The sequence below is a fragment of the Bos taurus genome, chromosome 11 (assembly GCF_002263795.3).
Source record: "Bos taurus isolate L1 Dominette 01449 registration number 42190680 breed Hereford chromosome 11, ARS-UCD2.0, whole genome shotgun sequence".
Classification (NCBI taxonomy): domain Eukaryota; kingdom Metazoa; phylum Chordata; class Mammalia; order Artiodactyla; family Bovidae; genus Bos; species Bos taurus.
In genome coordinates this window covers 64,971,660-64,998,823 of record NC_037338.1, presented here as the reverse complement: position 1 = coordinate 64,998,823, position 27,164 = coordinate 64,971,660, and the positions used below count along the sequence as shown (strand labels likewise).

The 27,164-nt window shown below is 38.5% G+C and overlaps 1 protein-coding gene across 4 annotated transcripts in view; it reads right to left on the bottom strand.

Moving 5' to 3' along the window:
- Nucleotides 1-2,150: 2,150 nt before the first annotated feature.
- The window catches only part of MEIS1 (Meis homeobox 1), a 188,059-nt gene continuing 163,045 nt past the window's right edge, over nucleotides 2,151-27,164 (bottom strand). For 2 of the 4 annotated variants that reach the window (XR_009496297.1, XR_009496300.1), the window contains 2 exons: nucleotides 18,068-25,584; nucleotides 17,459-17,903 (listed from right to left, as the gene is read on the bottom strand). The gene's annotated coding sequence lies outside the window, so the exon portion shown is untranslated. Of the gene's footprint in view, nucleotides 3,439-17,458; nucleotides 17,904-18,067; nucleotides 25,585-27,164 lie in introns of those variants that run through there. The other 2 variants (XR_009496299.1, XR_009496298.1) reach the window with 2 other exon arrangements.

The window sequence follows — 27,164 nt, the reverse complement described above, 5'->3', positions numbered from 1 at the left end:
TCTTTACTGCTGAGCCACCAGGGAAGCCCAATGAGTTTTTAATTTGTCTCCATTTCAGATCTCTAATTACATATATCCACTAACCCAAAATTTTTAAAAATCGACTCTATTTTTTTTTTCATGGTCCTTTTTTTCATGACATTTTTCGGACCCCCTCATCCCTCTACTCTTGAACCCAAACTCTGTGGGTTATCCACCTAAAGACAGGTTCCCATTTTTTCCCCATCTGGCTGAAATTCCTTTGGAAGATGGACGTTTAGGCTTCAAAGAAATCCTTGAACGTGTACCTTAGTGAACTTACCCATCTCTTCCTGCCAACCACGTCTTACTCCTTTAATCTTACTCAGGTCCCCCTTATCTCCACAAACCTCTACTGAAGAAAGAACTTAGCCTGAAGCTAACCCATAAAGGAAATGGATAGACATCTGAGGGCCAGGATGCTTGTAAAGGACAGCTCACATTGGTTTTCTTCACAGCCCTTCAAAACAGGCAGAGTGAAACCCCCATCCACCACCATTCTGCTGATGGATTGAAGAAGAAGGAGCCTGTCACAAACAGAATTAGCACTAAGTAATTTTCCCTTTCTTTATGTAAGCAATTGCCTTTTAATATACAACAACGCTCGAGGTGTTCAGGTTACGAGCTTATTTTAAGATCTTTTGTTTACTTTCTCATCTTCATAGGTCATTGACATCCCATTTAGCCCTGGTGACCCTGTTTATACAATTTTGATATAAATTAAAAAGTCTTCTTGGAGATAACATTAACATTCTTGATCTCAATCTACCACATAAGCAAATAATAGCCTTTGCTCAGCCCTGTGTATAATTGTTCAAAAGCTTCAATGCAGACTCCAATATTCAGACAGAGAGAATCTGATCAAACAGATGTGCTTTCTGAATTTTGATTCTAAGCAAGATTAAACCCCAGTTTCTGTAAGCTCCAGTGAAATATCTTATGGGATCTTTGATAGAATGGAGTCATAATTCTAATAAAATACTGGATAGAATACGTTACATTTTAATTAACAAGAAGAGGCAGATCACTAAGAGAAACACTAGGGATCTATTTCTGTATCTTAACCTGAATTTAAAATGTATTTCCTTTTCACTTAAAACTGAGAAATTATTGTTCCTCCTAAGCTTTTTGATTCTCTACCAGAAGTTGAGTGGGATAACATTTTTGGAATTGGCTTTTTTACTTTATTTTCTAAGGAGGGAAGCTCTCAGTTTTCATACCCAAAAGACATTTTGATAACTACTCCTTTATAAATGCACAGTAGTCTTGTGAATAACAGCAAGCATTTTAAAAACCATATTTCTGATAGCCCACTTTGCTCCTGTTAGATCATTGCTGATAAGCATACACTTCAACTAAACTCTCATTCTGTTTTTAATATAAAAAAATGCTAAATTCTTGAGTAAAGAAACTAATCTTGGAATATAGACAAATTAAAAGTCTTATATTATCTCTTTCTTATAAGTTTCACCTAAGGAAATAATTTGGCAAGTTTATAAGAAAGTGATGTATAGGGCTTTGATTTCAGTATAATCTACAAATGTAAAAAAAAGTGGAAACAAAGGCTATTTAGAAACAGGATGCATAAAACCAGGGGCAGATTTTGAAGCCATTAAAAGTGATGACGTGAATTTCCATTTATTGATGTGAATAGACATCCAAGATGTGTTTATTATCCTATTATTTTTAAAAACAATTTACAACAAGTATATTTCAGTTCAGTTCAGTCGTTCAGTCATGTCTGACTCTGCGACCTCATGGACTGCAGCACGCCAGGCCTCCCTGTCCATCGCCAACTTCTGGAATTTACTCAAGTATATTTAGAAACAAGTATATAAAGACTGTGAATATGCCTCTGTGTGTGTGTAAAAAACATTGTTTACTAACGTGTGTTTTGAAGAAAGAAAATATCTATTGGAATAAAACATTCTTAGGTCAAATAAGTTGAGGAAACTATTTCATCTCTCTTTTATGAGCACCATAATACACTTCAACATATTAAAGGTGTTGAGAAGTCCTACAGTGAAAGAAAACCTGTTTAAGTGCATTTAATCCAAAATTTCCCAAGCTTATTTTACCATAAATACCCTCCTTCAAATTCCCCATGGAAAAATGTAAGCAACTTCTGGTAGTAGTACTAAAGATGATTTTTATCTTTTGTTTTTGTATGTTTTCTATTACTTCACAATAAATATGTATTGCATTTATAACTGGAAGAATCAAATCAGATCAGATCAGTCATTCAGTCATGTCCGATTCTTTGCAACCCCATGAATCGCAGCATGCCAGGCCTCCCTGTCCATCACCAACTCCCGGAGTTTACTCAGACTCACATCCATCGAGTCAGTGATGCCATCCAGCCATCTCATCCTCTGTTGTCCCCTTCTCCTCCTGCCCCCAATCCCTCCCAGCATCAGAGTCTTTTCCAATGAGTCAACTCTTCGCATCAGGTGACCAAAGTACTGGAGTTTCAGCTTTAGCATCATTCATTCCAAAGAAATCCCAGGGCTGATCTCCTTCAGAATGGACTGGAAGAATAGACCTAGTTAAAATTATTTTTAAAATTATGTTGGGAAAAATACCCATTGACAAAGAGATACACTTGGAGATATTTAGATATATTGTTATAGGACATGCAATTCATGAAATATCCTATTTAAAGTGATAGATCCTCTTTTTTAAAAAAGCAATCAATAGAAATGTTATTTAAAAAAAAGGAAGACAAAAGAGAAAGGGAGGCAGGAAGGAGGAAGAAGAGATAATTGAGAAAACGCATACCTTTAAGTTTCACCACTAATATCTCTGTGTGATCAATGATGGGTAATTTTTTCTTCATTTTACTTCTTTGTTTTAAAAATGTTCCTCATAAGTATGTATTTCTTTTGCAATTAGAAAATTAACAATAAATTTTAGTATTTGTGGGGGGGTGGGTGTAGCACATGCATGTTTTAAGAGAGAAAATGAAACATACCAAAGAAAGGCCCTGTTGTTTCAACTTGAACTTATTCATGGTTACTTCTGTTTCTACTATTAACACAGAATTTACGTTCCTCAAATTAAATCTATCTTAAATCAGAATAATCCCAAGTATTGTCCCTCTGAGTACTTCTCTCTCCTCTCTCTCTCAGTTGTGCCTCTATTCTCCCCAGGAGCCTCCAGCTGTCTCTTTCAACACTTGGCTCCATCATGAAATGAATTAAGAATTATTTTCTTGCCCCTTCACTGGTCAGCCCCAGAACACCACCCACAAAGGGCCATAGAAGTTATAGGTACTCAGGAGGGATACTTCTGTCATTAAATCTCACCAAGCTGGACTGGCGAGAGTTTGTGAAATTAGCACTAAAGCGTCCATAGATTTGTTGAAAGAGACACACATTACAAACCTGTTGACAGCTCCTTGTATTGGTCCAAGTTATCCTCCTAAGGGTGAATGAGAAGCATGTTTCTACAAGGTATGAATACAAGTAATAAGACTTAATACAGCTGGTAGTTTCCATAACCAAATGAAAATTGCCCTCCAATAATTAATCTAAAGCGGCAATACATATTTCAGTAATGTTTCCATTGCTTAAAATATTCAAAAATTCCTTTAAAGCTGCATCATAAGACATTAAAAAATCAGTACCGTTACTTTAACTTTATATCTTATTTTTGAACAAAGATCCATTCCCCAACTTAAACATCTACCTTACTCATTACATGTTATCTCCAGTGGCTTTGGGGACATCTTCAAAAACAAGCCAACCACCAAAGAATAATAAAGTCCCTTCCAAGAGTATAAAAACAAACAAAATACAGGAACAACAACAACAAAAGACTTATCACAGACAGGGAAGTTTTGAAAGTATGAAATCCAACCTGTCTTAAGCACTGATAGCATTGAAATTTGGCAGGAGTAAATATTCATGAATATTTGGGAGTCTGTAAGAGACCGATTTTTAAACTATATATGTAAATACACAAAGCATGTCTGTATACATACATATACATGTGGGCTCAGACAGTAAGGAATCTGCCTGCAATGCAGAACACTCAGGTTCGATCCCTGGGTCAGGAAGATCCCCTGGAGAAGGGAATGGCTACCCACTCCAGCATTCTTGCCTGGAGAATTCCATGGACAGAGGGGCCTGGAGAGCTCCAGTCCATGGGGTTGCAGAGTCTGACACGACTGAAAGATTTTCACTTCACTTTATACATACATACATATATATATATATATATATATATATATATATATATATATATTATCAACCCCCTCAAAAACTACAAATATTTTTACATGTATATATATATATATATATATATATATATACACCCAAAAATTGTAGTTTGGGAATATGATTGTAGCAAATCAGCAACTGACCCACAGATCACATTCTGTACGGTGAGAGAATTTATCAAAACAGAAGCAAAAGTCACTCTTTCTAATTTACTAAAGCATGAGGTAATGATACTGAGAATGTTTTGCATTTGCCACCTTTGTGATGCAGAAACTTTGTGCATTAGAGCAGACCATCCAAAGTTGTAACACAGAGCTCTGCTGCTACCGCTGCTGCTAAGCCGCTTTAGTCATGTCCGACTCTGTGCGACCCCATAGACGGAAGCCCACCAGGCTCCCCCGTCCCTGGGATTCTCCAGGCAAGAACACTGGAGTGGGTTGCCATTTCCTTCTCCAATGCATGAAAGTGAAAAGTGAAAGTGAAGTCGCTCAGTCTTGTCCAACTCTTAGCGACCCCATGAACTGCAGCTCACCAGGCTCTTCCATCCATGGGATTTTCCAGGCAAGGTACTAGAGTGGGGCGCCATTTCCTTCTCAAGATATTCAAATTTTGTGATTACATAGAGACACACTCTACCAAAAGTATGGTACCCATATGTTTCCCTCCATCTAAGTCTGAACCCCACTGGAATTAAGAGCTGAATTCAGCTCTCTGGCAGAAGGCAGAAATATTTGTTTAGGAAGAAAGTTATGAGCCACTAATATCAAAGAAGCTCTGAGACACTAACCTTTCGTTTGAGATTGATATAACCTATTCTCACAAACAACTCCACGTTTACATCATGATTCCTCAAAGCATTTTCAAAAGGCTTTCCAATTTAACCTTAAGACATTGAAGTCAAAGCCTTAAACTACCAATGATAGGAGCACTTGTTTAATATTTTCCAGGATAGTAACTAACGCTCACCTTTCAATAAGAAATATTCAGTTGTAAGGGAATGAAATCTCTGACTCTACAGCAGTTGGAAAACTACAACCCAGGGGCCAAACCATTCAGACCAACTGCTTTTGTAAATAAAGTTGGATTGGAACACAGCCACGCCTGTCTGTCTATGTTCTGTCTAGGGCTGCTACAAATGCAGAGGGGAGGAGTTGTAATTGACATCCTATGGCCAGCAAAACCTAAAATACTTACCATCTGACTCTTCCCAGAAACTTTGCTGATGCCTGGACTAGAACATTCATTTTGTTTTCTAACAAAATAATTTCTATTGTACTGTTTAATAACTGAATTCACAAATATTTTCCCATTGCATTGGCTAGAAAACTAAGTTAGAGCCAATGGTACAAGGAAAGCATTAATGACATTATGTTTGCCAACAAAGACGTTTGGGACTGGTGATTTATCATCTCAGCCCAGTACCACACCTGCTTGGTCTGAATCCACACATCTGTATCAGGAACACAGTATGCAATTCACATTTTCTGCTGTTATTATAAGAACAAAGCTTCAGTGTAAAGACTTAGTCACATATAGTATTTATAATGATATATCAAAATCATCAAGTGAATTACAAATAAGACATGATGAACTGGTGTTTAGAATGGGAAGGACATTTCTCACCAGGTGCTAATAATTTGAAGGTAGATTTGACTGCGGGCTTACTTACGTTGATACAGCGCTCCCTTAATCAAAGGATAGTTGAAAAGAATATGAAATGAGCTGACACATTTTGACATGATTGCCAATTGCAGGGCAGATACACGTGCGCTGCACATTGGGAATGCATTGGAAAGCGTTTCATTCCCTTAAGTTATGGATTTTAAATCAGTTCCTGAGATGAACATTTCAAACATAATGCTCACAGTTCTGAAACACTCACCCAAACCAGGAAAATGTGCATGGAAGTCTTTCCCATTCCTGCATATCCCCAACTTACTTTGAATTACAACATAAACTATAAAAGAACCAGAAGAAAATATAACTTGTCGTGTGTAGGGTAGGGAAGAATATCTAAACATAAAAGCAAAGGAAGAAACCATAAAGGAAAAACAGAACAATTTGACACATAAAACTTTAAAATACCTGTATATCAAAAAAAGTTGTAAAAATGACAAAAGAAAAATATATATAATATAAAAAGCTGTATTCTTAATATATTGCAAATCTTTAACATTTATGAAAAATAATAAACAACATTCATTAAATTAACCATTCAACAAACTTTAAGTGAACGTCTGCCCTAATAGGCTTGGGCTCCCATGGCTGACCTCACTGTCCCAGGACTGACACGTGTCCGGGAACTTGGAACTTGCAGGACTGGAACCAGGATACTTCCAGGCACTTCTGAGATCAGAATGATGGGACTCCAGTTCTTCCAGCATAGAATGACCTTCGCCCTGGTATTCTGCCTTAACGAGTCTCAGTTTCCTCATCTTAAACTGGGTCCTTACGAGAATACTTAACTCCTAGGCTTGTAGTGAAGATGAAACAAGAAGAAATATACGGAGCTCACAGACCTGGCTTATAGCACTTGCTGTAAATTTTATGATATTACATTATCTTCATTGTTTGTCAGATGTAAAGGCTTGCTAGTTTTTTCTCAATATCTATTCTTTTTTTTAACTGAAGTATAATTTACAATGTTGTGTTAGTTTCAAGTGTACAGCAAAGTGATGCATTGTGTGTGTGTGTATATATAATATATTTATATGGCTTCCCTGGTGGCTCAGGTGATAAAGAACCTGCCTGAAATGAGGGAGACCTGGGTTCAGTCCCAGGCTCAGCAAGATCTTCTGGAGAAGGGAGTGGCTACTCGCTCCAGTGTTCTTGCCTGGAGAATTCCATGGACAGAGGAGCCTGGTGGGCTGCAAGTCCATTGGGTTGGAAACAGTCAGACACAACAGAGCAACTAACACTTTCACTTTTTTTCACACATATATATATATATATATCAGATTATTTTCCATTATAGGTTATTACAAGACATTGAATATATAGTTCCCTGTGCTATCCAGTAGGTTCTTATTTACTTATTTTGTATACAGTAGTGTGTATATGTTAATCTCAAATTCCTAATTTATCCCTCGTCCCCTCTTTTCTCTTTGGTAACCATAAATTTGTTTTCCATGTTGCTTCAGTCATGTCCAACTCTGTGCAACCCTATGGACTGTAGCCCACCAGGCTTCTCTGTCCATGGAATTCTCCAGGCAAGAATACTAGAGTGGAGTGCCAAGACCTCCTTCAGGGGATCTTAGGGATCAAATCTGTGTCTCTTATTTCTCCTACATTGGCAGGCAGGTTCTTTACCACTAGTGCCACCTGGGAAGCCCATATTCTGGATACTAGCACTTTATTAGATATATGTTTGCAAATATTTTCTTCCACTTCCTTGATATGTCCTTTGAAGCACATCTTTAATTTTGATGAAGTCCAGTCTGTTTCTTTCATTCTTTCTGAGTTGATGCCATTTCTAAGGAGCCATTGCCTTTTTTCTTTCAAGAGTTTTATAGTTTTAACTCTCATATTTAGGACTTTGATTAATTTTTTAGTTAATTTTTGTATGTGATGTGAGGTAAAGGACCCAACTTCAGTCTTTTGCCTGTGGGTATCTAGTTGTCCTATCCATCCTTAATGATTTTATTCTGTGACTATTTTAAGAAATTCTTTTCACTCTGACATATTTTCCTATAATTTCCCCTAAAATTTTTGGATTTTACTTTTAGGTAAATTTAGATGGATTTGATTCAGTGGTTGGTCTAAAGCTGAGATCCAAATTTCTTTCTTCTGTTTGACTATCATTCAACACCGAGACACTTTCTGAATACTCTTATCTTTTTTCTCCTGATCTGTAATGCCTCCTCTGTGAAGTAACAAATCTCCATATATGCTTGAGTTTGAGCAAGTTCTGCGAGTTGATGATGGACAGGAAAGCCTGGCATGCTGTAGTCCATGGGGTCGCAAAGAGTCAGACATGACTGAGCAACTGAACTAAACTGATACATGCTTGGGTATGTTTCTGGGTTCTCTATTCTGTTTCACCATTATATTTATCAATATTCAAATTAGCATAGCTTTATAATAACTCATTGGATTTTTAAAATTTCAATGGTTTTGTTTCATTTCTGTAACATCTATTTGGCTATTTTTCAAGTACAGCTTTTCTTCATCCATGATTTTCTGAGGTTTCTTTGTCATTTCTATTCCTTATCTCTAATCAGTTAACATAACGATTATATAGTCCTGTTTAGATTATTCTATAATGTCTGATTTCAGAGCCATTACTTTCATATTTGTTATGGCTGTTGATTCTTCTTCAAGGAGGCTCCTGTCTTCGTATTGTTAGGTCATTCTTTTTTTTTTTTTTTTTTTCTAATTTTATTTTATTTTTAAACTTTACATAATTGTATTAGTTTTGCCAAATATCAAAATGAATCTGCCACAGGTATACATGTTAGGTCATTCTTTATGGGAGTTCCTTTACTGGGCATTCTCAGAGTGGAAGAAATGTATTAACAGAGCAGTTTTCACTTATTCTTGGTAAGATCCTAGGGGTTTCACCTATTTTGTGACTTATTTTAGGATACTTTATTGACTTGAAGTCTTCACACCATTTGAAAGGGAAACTGCAGACCCTTCTCCTTGTCATGGTTGTTTGCTTTCCATCAGGTGACTCGTCCATATTTTTTCACATAGAGCCTAAGATCACTTGTATTCCCTGCAATAGAACTCCATTTTAGTGGACAAGGCACCTTTTAGGACTTTCAGGGTTAGCATTAATAGTACTTCTTTTAGAATACATGTTAACAAAGGTTGTAAAGGTCCTCCTAAAATACTGCAACATAATGAGTGCTGGTAGACACCAAGGTTGAACAGACTACTACATTAATACAATATATGTATTTATAATAACAATGTATAATGTCTCCATACTTTCAAACTTGATTGGAAGGAAAAGAGCCAGGACATAGATCTTCCTCAAAAGATGGGTTGAGGAATAATATAACCTCTTTTTACCTACAGCAAAAATGGCCATCATTCTGCTTCCTGTCTCTAAAAAAGAATTTCATACCACTTAAAGTTCTACGTGCTAGCTCTTCATGAACAAAATGTGTAAATCATAGGTATCAAACTGCTTTAAATTGGACAATAGTTTGCTAAATTGGAGGAGAAAAATTATTTTGCACTTTATAACATTGACATATGACATATATTAGCAAATTTTCTGAAAGATTCTGATTCATCTTTTTATTTAATTTTATACACCTAAAAGAGTACTACTATAAAGTCAGGGTTTACGCAGTTCAGTTCATTAGTTTCCATCATTCACATTTTTTTAATGTCTATAACTTTCTAGATTATAACATCTCTGTTTCCTTGAGCAAGACTTATCCTAGTAACATGAGTATTAAATAGATAATAAAAAAATTATACATTGCAGATGCCGTAATGTACCAATGGCATTTCCAACAAGCATACATGTTCCTGAAGATTTTACAAGTCAAATTTATTCTAATGAGATTGGAAAATATATTGTGGAAATACCATGTGAAGTGAAGTGAAGTGAAAGTCGCTCAGTCATGTCCGACTCTTTGTGGCCCCATGGACTATATAGTCCATGGAATTCTCCAGGCCAGAAGCCTGGAGTGGGTAGCCGTTGCCTTCTACAGGGGATCTTCAACTTACAAAACTCCCACTCCATCAGGAAGTTGTGGCTGTTGTTTATAAGGTCTCCTAAGACAAGGGTGTTACTTGCAATTAGCCACTGCTGCTGCTGTTGCTGCTGCTAAGTCGCTTCAGTCGTGTCCAACTCTGTGTAACCCCATAGACGGCAGCCCACCAGGCTCCCCCGTCCCTGGGATTCTCCAGGCAAGAACACTGGAGTGGGTTGCCATTTCCTTCTCCAATGCATGAAAGTGAAAAGTGAAAGTGAAGTCGCTCAGTCGTGCCCGACTCTTAGTGACCCCATGGACTGCAGCCTACCAGGCTCCTCCATCCATGGGATTTTCCAGGCAAGAGTACTGGAGTGGGGTGCCATTGCCTTCTCCAGAATTAGCCACTAGCAGCAATCAATTCTTTGGTTTTTCAAAACAAAATTTAATGCCTCCTTGAAAGAAATTCAAAACGGCAGAATGGTGAAACAAAGTATGGAGAGACTTTAAGACATACAAGCATTCTCAGAGAATCTCAGAGTAAGTTAAATAATACTGGATAGGGCAAAACAACTTTTTTCTGTTTTATTCTATTGTGAGTTCCACTTAATAAAAAGTTAATTAACGAAAACCAATCATTTGCTTTCTGAATTTAAAAAATAAATAGTCCATTTAAGTATATGCTAAAATGTGCTTAGCATAGTATAAAATTTATCGCATTTTCATAGAAATACATAGATTAGTAGCAAGATAATGGGCAATGAGTAACATTTTCTCCAAGCTATTAAATTCTTTTAATGTTCTATGGTACAAGGAAATGTGGATTTAATGTGAGGTTATACTTCTACAGATTTTTATCTGTATCTCTCCAGTGAGTTGTTATTTCAGAACATGTGTAACTCTTAGCAGAGAAAACTCTCATTTTATATTCTTGCAAGCTGGAACCAAAAGAAAGTGTTTGGGAGTTTCTGACACAAAAAGGTTTCATTTTTCTAGCACAGCCGAACTATTAGAAGTTTGACTGCTATCCAATATATTGAATACCTTTTATGTTTCCTGTTCATTTTGGATGGGAGCAAGGGAAATGAGACTGAGTCATCCTTTAAGTCAGCCCCCTAAGAATTGAGGATTTAAGGCTAGAGGTTGCATAGTTGCAATCCGCCTGATCCACTGTTCATGTTATAAGAGGTGAAGGATGGCTTTAACTACAATTCCAAAAACACAGGAGCTGGCGTAGAAACCAAAGCCAAAACGAGAAGATGGGAGGTCAGAAACACGAGGAGTCTTATTAAACCAATCAATCAAGAAATATTTATAAAGGGCCTAAAATGTATCTCACGTTATATCAGGCAAGAAAAGATCAAACCTCAAGGAAAAGGGGAAAATAAGTACTCGAAAGGCAGCATATTATATTATATAATCATATGAAAGTAAAATTCGTCTCGCAAAAGAAACCAAAGGGAAAAGAGAACAGAAGTAAAACTGGAAGTAAAAAAATAATATATAGAAAAACAATTGGAAAAGAGAATTAGATACAAAGAGCTGGTCAAATAACAGTAATGAATAATTTTCCTAAAAAGCAGTTGACAGAGTCACACCTGGCCCAGAAGAGGGGAGAATTCAAGTACATTTTCTGACCCAATCTAAAATATCATATGATATCACTTATAAGTAAAATCTTAAAAACAAAAAAGATACAAGTGAGCTTATTTGTAACAAATAAGAAAACAAGACAGAAATAGACCCACAGACATGGAAAACAGACTTATGGTTACCAAAAAGGAAAGGGGCGGGTTATATACATGAAATACATAAACAACAAGGACCTACTGTATAGCAGAGGGAACTATACTCAGCATTTTGTAATAACATATAAGGGAAAAGAATCTGAAGAATATATACATGTAATTGAATCACACCTGAAACTAACACAACATTGTAAACCAACTATACTTCAATAAGAAAAAAAAAAAAAAAAAGCCAAGTCTAAGATCATATAATGCCAGCTCTAGATGAGACCTCAGAGACCCGACCCTGCTCTCTCCAGGAAGAAAGGCAAGTATCCTGTGGTCAGGTCACACCAAGAAGCAGATCTCAGGCTAGAACCCACATCTTGGATTCCCCTGCGGCCACTTGCAATCCAAGTCCCGCTCAAGGCCTCAAAGCAAAAGAAAGACCTCATGAAAGCCACAGCCTTAAAGAGGAGAAAGGAGTTTGAGAATAGAAAGAGAAGACTGAAAGGAAGACACAGTAGCAAAACATCGTTAGTGCGACCTGAATTCCAGGCAGTCCAGCCAAGCAGAAGGAGAGGCTGTGCATTTGCTTTCCACATGCCCTCCACATGCCAAATCAGCCTTTGAGTTTGAAAATGCCCATTTACCTAGGACGCTTGACTTGACCACATGTGTCTGTGGGCCCTTTATGACACCTACTTTTTCTCGTTTCAGAAGCACTGAAATACAATTTGAGAAACACTATAGCTCACCCGACCTTTTTCAAAGCTCCCAGACAAATTCCAAACTCGCCAGCTTTCCTCATCTCAGGAGTGTGAAATCTTATTTTCCAGTTCTCTGCTCAAATTTAACAAGCCACCTCCTGCTTAACCTTCTTCTGTGAAACCTGAAAGCACCAGACAATTGTACGCCCAGCCCTTGCTCCTCTGAGCCCCCCAACTCTGCTCATCTGAAGTCCTTAGAGCCACAATTTCAAATCTCTGATAATAGCCCTGAGCGACCCGGAGTATAATGTAAGGTTTAACTTATGTCTTTGTACCTTAAATACACAAGAACATCCCCCCACCAAGAAAAAAAAAAAGCATCTTTCTACCCAACCTCCCACCCTTTGACTTTAAGAAAGAAGCATTCAGACAGCATTTAATTGTCTCCAAACTATCAAAGACTGATTAAATGAATCTATGTGGAGGCTGGGGTTTTGTTGATGATGTTGTTGTTTTTACTGCTTTCTGGTGAAGATATACTTAGTGAAAACACTATGGCTCTCAATTAGGCAGCTGGGTGACTTATAAATATATATTTATGTTTGAAGCCTAAGTGGCCATTGGCTTCCCTACTGTTTTACTTAGCTAACAAAACAACTCTATCAAAGTAAGTATTATTCCAAAACCCAACTTCCTGTGCAGAATGCTCCCACGTGCACCATCAGTCTGGCTCTCTGATGAACTACATCGTTTCTTATAAACTGTCCATGGCCCATAAATTTCCAGGCATAAAGGCTATTACTGTGCTGTGCAAATCTGCAGAGAATTTGGGCCTTTCAAACTCCATTTTACCTGGTTGGAAATGAGGCTAGGGGAGAAACCCATCTCCAAACTTCCTCTCTTCTTCTTCTTGTCAGCCCCACTCCCATTTGATCAGGGAGAATTGTTTAATGTACACAAGATTGGAGCAGGGTTTATTTCGGCTAATTTTAAGCAGCTTCTGTATCAAATTAGCATCTTCTTTCTGTGAGAGCTACATATCAGGGAAGGGAAAAAAGAGATGGGGCAATTTTCAAACTAATCTGCTAAGTGTAGATTGGAAAGTTCATAAGGTAAAAAAAAAAATCATTTTTCTTGCAGTAGCTAAATGATTCTAGACAATAGTGAAAGAGGAATCATAAGAAAATGCTTTAGAATCCCAGTGAATGGCTAAATGTAGTTTATATCAGTATAAATCATGTTACTCAAGACTGTATAATCAGAAAATGTAAGGCTACTACCAGATTTCTGGTCTAAAAATGAATAATATTGTCTAGCAACACCCTAACCCTCACTGGCATCACCAGTTCTCACGTTTGTGCTTCACAGTTTACAGTGGGTTCCTAGACATAATCTCATTTGACCTTCATGAGTAGGCACAAAGGATTTACAAGGACAAATAGGGCAATGACAGGTGGTTGTCCCTAAGATTTCTTGACAACTCATCACCAATTTCCTTCAGTTTCCTTTAATGATGAAAACAATGGTGGTTATATTGATAGTAGGTAGACTATGCCATGTGACCTGCAGACCCGGGTATCACTAAACATTGCTACAAAGGAAGTGAAAATATCAGCTAATGTTTTCCAAAGCCAAGCCACTTCAATTTATAAACATCACTATGATGGTTTTGAGAGCAGATTAATCCACATTAGAATTTTTTAAGACAAACAGGGAGGATTCCTCAAGTAAAGAAAGAGAAGAAGGAAGGAAAGACTTGCATTATTTTCAGACACAGTGTTTCCAAGGGTTTTTTCCTTGTGCTAAAAAGCAGTCTCACCTTACCATCCTCTAACCTAGAATCTGTCTTTTCACCTTCACACTTCCATTCACATCTCATTAAGTAAACAGTGAGATGCTCATGCTATTGTTAGTCTCTTTGACACAGAATTACAGTGTTTTGTTAAAGAATTTCTCCCAGCATATAAGGAAATTGTGGTTGTTTGTGTGATGTATTTAGTGCAGAGGAGGCCAGTAAATTCTAAGGAGATAAGATCGGTTTTTCTTCCTTAATCACTTTAAAACCATTAAAAAGTTTTTTTTTCAGGCAGTTATAATTCTACTGTGAACATATTCATCAAGCACAGTAACTGAATCTAAGTTGCAGGATGTGGAGTAGAGGAGAACAGAGAATGAAATAACATCCCAGCATCTCAGTCTATGGGTCTCAGTATTCCTTTAAAAATAAAGTCCTACTTACTAAATTACTGCTGCATTTATAATATTATGATAGTTTTCATCTTTTATGTCTTGAAAAATACTGCTTGTTGTACTATAATATATATTCTACAACAAGTAGGATTCAACAGGACCATATTTTTTCCCCAGATGTAATTTCTCCACCATTTACATATAAGCTTTTCACTGAAAATTCTCTTTCCAGAGAAATACTCAAAATGAATACTATAATTTTTAATAAAATCACAACCACTGCATGCCATTGAATGATTTTTAAAATATCAATAGAAAAATCCTAGGTAACTGAAATAAGATGTAAAAAGTAGCACAGAAAATTATTTTTCATTGTTTACTTTGGGATTCATTCATTTAAAGTGCTTATTATGTTGTGCGAGATGAGGTTATTCTCTTGTGGAAGTTTTCTTTTACAAAGATCATAAACTCTCACTGTGAATATTTAACTGAAGAGTAATAACACAGTGTCGGATACTTACACAGCATAACGGTGCAACACTGCATTCTGACATCTGTCCATGCAGATGTTTAAAACTTAAGTTCTTCAAGGTTTTTTTTTTTAAGTTTCACATACAAAGATCTGGAAATCATTTTTTATATTAAAGCTACTTTGTTAACAATTTCACTGTCAGCAATTTAATTAATTGAAACAGAGGCAGAAGCCAGTGATTTATACAGGTTTTCTAAGAAGAATTTGGTCTGATTGGAGGGGAAAAAAAAAAAGATCTACAAGCAACTTTTTTTACTGACACACCATCATCAATCACCTTGTAAAAAAATTTACATCATTTACATGTATATATATAATTTCTTATTCTTATTTGGGTTTTTTTTTTTTTCCCCTCTTGATTTGCGTCCGTGTAGTAAGTAATTTGATCTCGAAAAGGAATTGTTAACTTTCAAAGCAACAATAGCTATGTTGTGTTAGGATATGTTCAAAAAGTAACTCTGAGTTATCCTTCTCATATGCCATAATGTCGCTGCTAAATATGAATGTGATATATTTCTTTTTAATTAAAAGTAGCTGCATTGTGGTGTGATTTTTAATAACTTCAGTGTCTTTGGATTTGTACATTTTAGATTCATGTTGGAACTTGTACACCACCACGTGCTGATTGCAAAATTCATTAGCGCGTAAATCAGGTTTTAGCGATCGTCTTTTAAGCAAAGTTAGTTTGATTGTGAAGCACTCACTGGTTAGCTTATTTATTATGAAGGTTTTTCAGGCACAGCAGTTAAGTTAATCAGTAACAAATAAAAGATTTAAACCTATAGACATGTCAGCCATTTTTTAAGAAAAACAAACATTTGGGACTTCTTAATAAACACTCATGAAAATATGTTGTAATGTTTACTTCAGAAACCATATTTCCATATTACATGCAAAGTTTAAAGGAGATTTTCTAGTCCTGTTGAAAACAGGAGGGAACATACATTATTTTCTTGAGTTTATTACCTGACTATATGTCCATAGAAGACACTTCACTTGATTTGCTTTAGAATCAATATGCAGTTTGCTATCTTTGTTTTTATACATGGCTTAAGATGTTGCTATCACTTATGATAAAGTCCTCTCACTTACCCATGTCTCTGGTAGGTATATAGTGTCAATAACTTTAAACAAGATCAAGTGAATTCATTCTTAGAAGGTTTTGATGTTATAATTCTCTTATTCCATAAAATTTTATGGAAGAAAATCATGATACCAAATATAATTATGACCAAATTCAAACTGATGGGCAAAAGCTTCTTTTCCTCCACTGGGTCATTTTAGAAAATAAACAAAAAGTGTGAGACATCATGACTTTAACAGTGGATTTATATACAAACTGTGAAACTTTGAAAAAAATCTCTGGGTCTCAGTTTCCTTATCTTTAAAATGATTGGAAGCGGAAGAGGATTGAAGTAGGTCATATCTAAGCTCCTCGCAAATGTTGAAATTGTATGATCTTATGAGTCCATTCTAATCTCCTTTTAAGTCCCAGAGGAACAAATTTGTAACTCCAAAGATAATGCAATGCCATGTGATGGTGTCTTTTCAACAAATAGTCACCCATAGTGACGACTTGGTACTTAGACAAAGTTCTCACAAAGTTAAGGGAAGCTTTCAGGTTTTTGTCTACAAAATCCAGGTCAATCTTATCTGTAATGGGGCCAGACAAACAAGATTTAAGGGCAGAATAAACGTTCTCAACATTTTGGGGTAAATTATTAAGATGATTGTTCAAATTTCCACTTGTTTTACCAGAGTTTTCTCTATAAGACTTTTGGGAAGTTCAAGGTTTGGGGTGGTTTTGTCCATTTTTAACTCTTTCAGTCAACAAAGGAGATACATAAAATATTTTCATCAAAACAGTATCTTTTGCTAAATTAAAAATGACTTAAAATATAGTAACCAGGAGACCATGATATTTGGCTGCTTTGAAATGAACTGAATTTAAATGGAAAATTCATTTCCACCAATCTGGGTAGTACTCAAGTACAAAAGTATGTCTTCCTAATTCATCTTCCATTTTGCCCAAAGTTCAGCATATCAGGAGAGGAGAAATATGTAGTGTTACTTTTGTGCTTGATGTTAAAATTAAAATAGGGAGTGGGGTGGGGAAATCCCACCTGGAGTAAATTTTAAGTTTTGTTTGATGTCATAATTTTTATCACACAAGCATCATACCCATTCCAAATCATGTAGCGTGATCTTAAATGTTACTCAGTCTCTAATGGACTCAATAGGACTAGCCTTAGTGGAGCAAGACCCTAATTTCTTCCAAATGCATCCTTCTTTGAATTAAACAGTGAGACGGGGGTGGGGGGGGACACTATGTTAATGTATTTTAACTGCTAAAGGTGCTTTAGCTCAAAAGGATGTCAAAGGATATAAAGGCCCAAGATATTCAACTGTGTGTGTTTCCATGAAACCTTTTTAATTTGTCAGTTAAATCACACCCAACCAGAGCTTTGCAGGCTTTCCCAGACATTTACATGTGCCCAGAGGAAGCCAAGCATAATTTTGGAAACTGTAATTAGAATTTCTTTTTTTCATATGATAGAAAAACTCAAAATAACAATAACAAACAAAAAGAAGGGAAAGGAGGAAAGAGGAGAAGAAGGAAGCAAGGAAAGAAAGAAGGGAGGGAGGGAGGAAGGGAGGAAAAGGGTAAAAGTTTCCTTCGCATGTAGAAATAGAAGTGAGCAGCTCAGGGCTAGTAAAGTGATTGCAAGCTGTCATCAAAAGCCCAGGCTTCTGTCACTTGCTCTAAGATCCTACCAGGGGCCTTCTATCGCCAAGGTTGCTTCATAGTCCCAGATAGTTGCTAGAACTTCGGCTGTCGCCTCCCAATTGCTGCTCTAACAAAGTAGGAATAACAGAAAAACAAAAGGGTCAGTTTAACAGCCTGTGTTATAAATTTTTCTCTCTCTCTTTGGTGTTGCAAGAGGTTGAGTTAGAAATTGGCAGGCCAGCTACTTTCTAGTGAGTGAGTGGAAAGAGTATGACCTTTGGAAATACAGACCTGGCACCAAATAATGCCACTGCCATTGATTTGGTCTCTGTTTTTCTAGAGTTCTTTTGTCACTCCAAGCATTGGTTTCCTCACCTGTAAAGAAAGGTTCACAACTTGTAGGATCAATGCAAGGAATAAAAGCCATAGAAAACCTCATGATATGTCAAGCATAGGGAGCTTAGCTCGATGCTCTGTGATAACCTGGAGGGATGGAATGGGGGCTGGGTGGGAGGGAAGTTCAAAGAGGGGGGGGATATAGGTATACATGTAGCTAATTCACTTTGTTGTACAGCAGAAACCAACACATTGTAAAGCTTGCTTTTCATGCCTACATCCTAAGCCACTTCAGTCATGTCCAACTCTTCATGACCCTATGGATCGTAACCTGCCAGGCTTCTCTGACCATGGGACTCTCCAGGCAAGAACACTGGAGTGGGTTGCTGTGCCCTCTGTGGGGGATCTTCCTGACCCAGGTATCGAGCCTGAGTCTCCTGTTGCTCCTGCATTGCAGGCAGATTCTTTACTCCTTAGCCACTGGAGAAGCCCTAAGCTTCTTTTAGGATCCATCAAAAAGACAGGACCGGAGAAGGCAATGGCACCCCACTCCAGTACTCTTGCCTGGAAAATTCCATGGATGGAGGAGCCTGGTAGGCTGTAGTCCATGGGGTTGCTAAGAGTCGGACACGACTGAGCGACTTTCCTTTCACTTTTCACTTTCATGCATTGGAGAAGAAAATGGCAACCCACTCCAGTGTTCTTGCCTGGAGAATCCCAGGGACAGGGGAGCCTGGTGGGCTTCCATCTATGGGGTCGCATAGAGTCGGACACGACTGGAGCGACTTAGCAGGAGCAGCAGCAGCAGCAGCAAAAAGACAGGACACAGTGAGAGTGGCTCCCACTGGCTATATCTAAGAGATCACAGCATAAAAATAAATAATGTAGTAATGAAGCAGAATCCATGAGCTAAAACAAGAATCTGCTAGTACATATGGATAGAAATAAGTAAATAAAAAAATAAAAAAGAAAAACAAGAAAGTTTTGTCTTACAATAGAATGTCTACTAATAAATATATTAAAATGATGGCATTAGAAGACTGTCCATGGATGTGAAAACCACTGAATAAAAGTCTTGGGAAAGAAGACAGGTAAACAATAATCTCAAACTGTCTCTCACTTAGCAGATAACACCTTAATCAACTGAACAAAGTTAATGTCACTAACTCTGGAACAAACAGACGTCATTTGCCAACTGATTCCATGGACTGAGGGCACCTCATCTCTTCTGTGGTGCTCTTGCCAAACAGTGTTCAAACTACCACACAATTGCACTCATCTTACACGCTAGTAAAGTAATGCTTAAAATTCTCCAAGCCAGGCTTCAACATTATGTGAACCATGAACTTCCAGATGTTCAAGCTGGATTTAGAAAAAGGAGAGGAACCAGAGATCAAATTGCCAATATCCACTGGATCATCAAAAAAGCAAGAGAGTTCCAGAAAAACATCTATTTCTGCTTTATTGACTACACCAAAGCCTTTGACTGTGTGGCTCACAACAAACTGTGGAAAATTCTTAAAGAGAAGGGAATACCAGACCACCTGACCTGCCTCTTGAGAACTCTGTATGCAGGTCAGGAAGCAACAGTTAGAACTGGACATGGAACAACAGGCTGGTTCCAAATCGGTAAAGGAGTCCATCAAGGCTGTATATTGTCACCCTGCTTACTTAACTTATACGCAGGGTACATCTTGAGAAACGCTGGGCTGGACGAAGCACAAGCTGGAATCAAGATTGCTGGGAGAAATATCAATAACTTCAGATATGCAGATGACACTACCCTTATGGCATAAAGTGAAGAGGAACTAAAGAGCCTCTTGATTAAAGTGAAAGAGGAGAGTGGGAAAGTTGGCTTAAAACTCAACATTCAGAAAACTAAGATCATGGCATCTGGTCCCATTACTTCATGGCAAATAGATGGGGAAACAGTGGAAACAGTGTCAAACTTTATTTCTAGGGGCTCCAAAATCACTGCAAATGGTAATTGCAGCCATGAAATTAAAAGACACTTGCTCTTTGGAATAAAGGTTATGACCAATGTAGACAGCATATTAAAAAGCATAGACATTACTTTGTTAACAAAGGTCCATCTAGTCTAAGCTATGGTTTTTCCAGTGGTCATGTTTAGATGTGAGAGTTGGACTATAATGAAGCTGAGTGCCAAAGAATTGTTACTTTTGAAGTGTGGTGTTGGAGAAGACTCTTGAGAGTCCCTTGGACTGCAAGGAGATCCAACAAGTCCATCCTAAGGGAAATCAATCCTGAATATTCATTGGAAGGACTGATGCTGAAGCTGAAACTCCAATACTTTGGCCACCTGATGTGAAGAACTGACTCCAAATTTGAAAAGACCCTGATGCTGGGAAAGATTGAAGGCAGGAGGAAAAGGGGACAACAAAGGATGAGATGGTTAGATGGCATCACTGAGTCAATGGACATGAGTTTGAGGAAATTCCAGGAGTTGGTGATGAATACGGAGGCCTGGTGTGCTGCAGTCCGTGGGGTCGCAAAGAGTTGGACACAACTGAGTGACTGAACTGCTAGACTGACTTGCCAAACATGTATAACCTGAATCCAGCTGTAAGGAAACATCATGTAAACCTTAAGGGAAGCAATTTCATGAAATCACTGGTCCGTACTCTTCAAAAGAAGCAACAGTTAGAATCTTACATGGAATAACTGACTGGTTTAAAATTGGGAGGAAATGGCAACCCATTCCAGTATTCTTGCCTGGAAAATCCCATGGACGGGGGAGTCTGGTAGGCAACAGTTCATGGGGCTACAAAGAGTCAGACATGACTGAGTGACTTCTCTCTCTCTCTCTCTTAAAATTGGGAAAGGAGTATGACAATGCTGTATGTTATCACCCTGTTTATTTTACTTATATACAGAGTACATCTTGAGAAATGCTGGCTGGATGAATCACAGGCTAGAATCAAGGTTTCTGGAGAAATATCAACAATCTCAGATACACAAATGATACCACTTTAATGGCAGAAAGCTAAGAGAAACTAAAGAGCCTCTTAATGAAGATGAAAGAAGAGAATGAAAAAGCTGGCTTAAAACTCAACATTCAAAAAACGAAGATCATGGCATCTGGTCCCCTCACTTCATGGCAAATGGATGGGAAAAAAAAGTGGAAGCAGTGACAGATTTTATTTTCTTGGGCTCCAAAATCACTTTGGATGGTGACTGCCTGAAATTAAAAGATGCTTGCTCCTTGGAAGAAAAGCTATGACAAACCTGCTGCTGCTGCTGCTGCTGCTGCTAAGTTGCTTCAGTCGTGTCCGACTCTGTGTGACCCCATAGACGGCAGCCCACCAGGCTCCCCCGTCCCTGGGATTCTCCAGGCAAGAACACTGGAATGGGTTGCCATTTCCTTCTCCAGTGCATAAAAGTGAAAAGTGAAAGTGAAGTCGCTCAGTCGTGTCTGACTCCTAGCGACCCCATGACTGAAGCTCACCAGGCTCCTCCGTCCATGGGATTTTCCAGGCAAGAGTACTGGAGTGGGGTGCCATTGCCTTCTCCGATGACAAACCTAGACAGCATATTAAAGAGCAGAGACATCACTGTGCCAACAAAGGTCCATATAGTCAAAGCTATGGTTTTTCTAGTAGTCACGTATGGATGTGACAGCAGGACTATAAAGAAGGCTGTTCAGTTCAGTTCAGTTCAGTTCAGTCACTCAATCGTGTCCCACTCTTTGCAACCCCATGAATCGCAGCAGGCTAGGCCTCCCTGTCCATCACCAACTCCCGGAGTTCACTCAGACTCATGTCAATTGAGTCGGTGATGCCATCCAGCCATCTTATCCTCTGTCGTCCCCCGCTCCTCCTGCCCCCAATCCCTCCCAGCATCAGAGTCTTTTCCAATGAGTCAACTCTTCACATGAGGTGGCCAAAGTACTGGAGTTTCAGCTTTAGCATCATTCCTTCCAAAGAACACCCAGGGCTGATATCCTTTAGAATGGACTGGCTGGATCTCCTTGCAGTCCAAGGGACTCTCAAGAGTCTTCTCCAACACCACACTTCAAAAGCATCAATTCTTCGGCACTCAGCTTTCTTCACAGTCCAACTCTCACATCCACACATGACCACTGGAAAAACCATAGCCTTGACTAGACGGACCTTTGTTGGCAAAGTAATGTCTCTGCTTTTCAATATGCTATCTAGGTTGGTCATAACTTTTATTCCAAGGAGTAAGCGTCTTTTAATTTCATGGCTGCAATCACCATCTGCAGTGATTTTTGGAGCCCCCAAAAATAAAGTTTGACACTGTTTCCACTGTTTCCCCATCTATTTGCCATGAAGTGATGGGACCAGATGCCATGATCTTAGTTTTCTGAATGTTGAGCTTTAAGCCAACTTTTTCACTCTCCTCTTTCACTTTCATCAAGAAGCTTTTGAGTTCCTCTTCACTTTCTGCCATAAGAGTGCTGAAGAATTGATGCCTTCAAATTGTGGTGTTGGAGAAGACTCTTGATAATCCCTTGGACTACAAGGAGGTCAAAGCCATCAATCCTAAAAGAAATCAACCCTGAGTATTCATTGGAAGGACTAATGCTGAAGCTGAAGCTCCAATACTTTGGCCACCTTTTGCGAAGAGCCAATTTCCTGGAAAAGATCCTGATGCTGGGAAAGACTGAAAGCAAAAGGAGAAGGGAGTGGCAGAGGATGAGATGGTTAGATGGAGATGGTCCACCGCCTCAATGGACATGAACCTGAGCAAACTCCAGGAGATCGTGAAGGACACGGAAGCCTGGCGTTCTGCAGTCCATGGGATCGCAAAGAGTCATGACTCCTGTGACTGAACAACAACAACTCTTCAAAAGGGTCAAGGTCAAGAAAGACCAAGAAAGATTGTGAGTGTGGGTGTGGGTGTGGGTGTGGGCATGCACGTGCACTCAATTGCTCGGCTGTGTGCAACTCTTTGCAACCCCATGAACTGCAACCCACCAGACTCTTTTGTCTATGGGATTTTCCAGTCAAGAATACTGGACTGGGTTGCCATGTCTTCTTCCAGGGATCTTCCTGACCCAGGGATCAAACCTGAGTCTTCAGAATCTCCTGCATTGCACACGGATCTTTTACAAACGCTGAGCCACCAGGAAAGCCCAAGAAAGACTGAGAAACTGTTTATTCCAGATTTAAGGCCACTAAAGAAAGATGACTAGTAAAATGTCATGTATGATCCTAGATGAGATTCTAAGTCAGGAAAATATACTTATAAAGGACATTGTTTCAGCAATTGATAAAATTTGAATATGGACTGTATATTAGATAACATTATTGTGTCAATATTCAATTTCCTGCTTTTAGTAATTTATCAGTACTTACGTATGAAAATCGGAGAAGGCACTGGCGACCCACTCCAGTACACTTGCCTGGAAACTCCCATGGGTGGAGGAGCCGGGTAGGCTGCAGTCCATGGGGTCGCTAAGAATCAGACACGACTGAGCGACTTCACTTTCACATTTCACTTTCATGCATTGGAGAAGGAAATGGCAACCCACTCCAGTGTTCTTGCCTGGAGAATCCCAGGGACAGGGGAGCCTGGTGGGCTGCCGTCTATGGGGTCACACAGAGTCGGACACGACTGACGTGACTTAGCAGCAGCAGCATGTATGAAAATGTTCTTTTTCTTAGAATATACTCACTAAAGTATTTAATATTAAAAGATAGCATGTCACCAATTTCAAAGGGCTTAGGAAAAAGTTACACTGAAAGAAAGAATGATACAGCAAAAATCAAAATGTATACAGCTAGTGATATCTGGGTAAAAGGTTATAGCATTACAGGAGTTATTTGTATTATTCTTGCAACTTTCCTCTAAGTTTAAAATATATCAAATTGAAAAGTTTTTCATTTTTAAATTTAAAACTACAGCAGGACAAAGTCATTATTAGTTAAAAACACATCTGAAGTATTTGAAAGTGAGAAGAATTGATATTTAGAGTCTGATTTACCATATTCTGGAATAAAAGAGAGAGAGTGAGAACAGGAGGGAAACAGACAAAGCAAAAGGAACATAATGTCGATCATCCCAGCTCATGAATTTGGGTGAGGGATGTATGGGGATCTGTTGTCCCAGTCTCTCTTCTTTTGTGTATATTTGGAATTTTTCCATAATAAAAAAGCTTTCACCTTTTAAGCCCCCCACCCCAAGCTGATGCCCATCCTTCAGCTCCAGCAACAACAACAATGATAATCCAATGCCCTCCCCCCACACCACATTCCAGTTCACCCACATTCCTGATAGTCTTGGCGAACACTCTGGCTGGTGTGGCCCAATCTCCAGACTATAATTTGCATGGAAAAGCAGCGTTTTATTGGAACTATGTGAGAATTATTGGACATTCACTGATGTTTCAATACAGGAAGGAAAAGCTACCTGCTTGGGTTCTTTTAATGCACTTTGCTACTAGAGAGTGATAGAGGTTTCTGTTCATCAGTTCTTCTATTCAGAAAACATGTTCCACAGCACAGCTGGAATCAGAACCCTAGAAACTGGACAAGCTTTCAGAAAGGCAGCCAGAGGGAAGGAGCTATTCTTCCCACCCTGTGAGACAACACATTTTCACACACTGCATGAACTTGACATGAGGTTCTGGAAGATATCCATCTGAAGCAGCATTTACATCTTGTAAAAGAGTAAACTGGCTATAAAAATGTAAATCTTGGGGAAATAAGTAGGAAAAAAGCACTACCTAATGTAAGATTTAAAATTAAAATCAACACCAAGCTTCAGCTCCCTAAAATATGATGGAACACCAAGTCCTTCTGGGAACCCAGATCAAACAAGAGATCCTCGTTTACTATGACTTTTATCCCTGCAAGGAGCCCAGGTGCTACTTCGTTTAAAATGTGAGACAACAAATGGGTCATGAAGTTAATCCATTTAGTAGCGAATGCAGTAATAATGATGAGATTTAAATGTATACGGCATGTTTGAAAAAGTACCACCACACAAAAATAAATAAATAGAAATAAAAAGCACCACAGAGACATTCATCATTTAATTTCCACAAACACCTGTAAGGTAAGCTTGGAAGACAGAATTCATCCCTATTTTACAGGTGAATCAACTGGTGCTTACTATGATTGATGTCACCAGAGTCATACAATAAGGAAATGAGGATACTAGGATTCGTTCCCGTGAGATTTCCCAGCTCCCAATTACTCATATTATTCCTGAGAACAATGACCAGGAAAATGATGGGAGGAAAACATTTAATGAATACCCTGCTGTTGACAGCAGCTTCAGTACCTTACCTGTCATGGTTTCTCTAAAGCAGACTTTACAAATCAGCACAGATTATTCTAAGTCAACAGCTACACACAGGTTCACAAGACAATGTCAGATCTGTTTTTGGTCTTCTGCGACATTTTCAGTAGAATCTGATATCAACATATTATTCACAGAAACACACAACTTGATGCCACGGAGATTCTCTTGTCAACATCATGTGCCTAGGAGGATTTGAGAAAATCATTTTTAATTAAAAGTGCCAAACATTAGAATCAACCTGAGATACTCGAAATACTAAAGAGAATTAACCAGATAGGATGACTGGCCTAAATTTCACAGTTAATAAAAGGAATAAAATCATTGACTTCACCTTTGTGCTCAGATGCAGGTTTAATTCCTACTAAACATAATGAAAACACTGTCTGCAGACTCCATAACCAAACTTCATAAAAAAATGTGGCATTGTCATTTGAAACATACTGTATTTTTAAAATGACTCCAATATAGTTTATGCAGATCTGGACACGCTAGGAGGTAAAGAAGTTTCAGCAAAGTCCAGGAGTGGACAAGAGTGGTGCTATCGTCTCCCATGGTAAGCACTACAAAAGTATTTAATATATAAATAAAGTGGAGATAGACTCAGAGTTTTCTTAGCAGACATATCCTGGCTTCATTTTTACATTAAGAATGATCAACTGATGTGGTTACATTTTCTCAGATGGTAAAGGAATCCAAACTCTATGTACATACATATGTTCAGTTGCTCAGTCATGTCCTACTCTTTGCGACCCCCTAGACTGTAGCCTGCCAGGCTCCTCTGTCCACGGAATTTTCCGGGAAGAATACTGGAGTGGGTTGCAATTTCCTTCTCCAGGGGATCTTCCCAAACCAGGGATCAAACCTGTATCTCTTATGTCTCCTGCATTGGCAGGTGAATTCTTTACCACTGCGTCACCTGGGAACCCAAACTCTACATCTCCCTATATTAGTGAGCTAGGGCTGCCAAAACACAAGACAGATGGAGGTGGGGACAAGGACAACAGAAATTTATTTGCTCAGTCCTGATGTCTTGCAGTCCAAAATCAAACAGTTGGTGGGTCTGGTTTCTTCTGAGGCCTCTCCCCTTGGCTTGCAGATGGAGCTTTCTCCCTGTGTCTTCACACTGTTTTTTTCTCAGTGTGTGTGAGCTGGAATCAAAATTGCTTGGAGAAATACCAATAATCTCAGATATGCAGATGACACCACCCTTATGGCAGAAAGCAAAGAAGAACTCAAGAGCCTCTTGAGGAAAATGAAAGAGGAGAGTGAAAAAGTTGGCTTAAAACTCAAAATTCAGAAAACTAAGATCATGGCATCTGGTCCCATCACTTCATGGCAAATAGATGGAGAAACAATGGAAACAGACACTTTATTTTGTGGGGGGCTCCAAAATCACTGCAGATGGTGACTGCAGCCATGAAATTAAAAGACACAAGACACTTGTTCCTTGGAAGAAAAGCTATGACCAACCTAGACAGCATAAGAAAAAGCAGAGACATTACTTTGCCAACAAAGGGTCTATATAGCCAAAGCTATAGTTTTTCCAGTAGTCATGTTTGGATATGAGAGTTGGACTATAAAGAAAGCTGAGCGCCGAAGAATTGATGCTTTTGAACTGTGGTGTTGGAGAAGACTCTTGAGAGTCCCTTGGACTGCAAGGAGATCCAACCAGTCCATCCTCATGGAAATCAGTCTTGAATATTCACTGGAAGGACTGATGCTGAAGCTGAAACTCCAATACTTTGGCCACCTGATGCAAAGA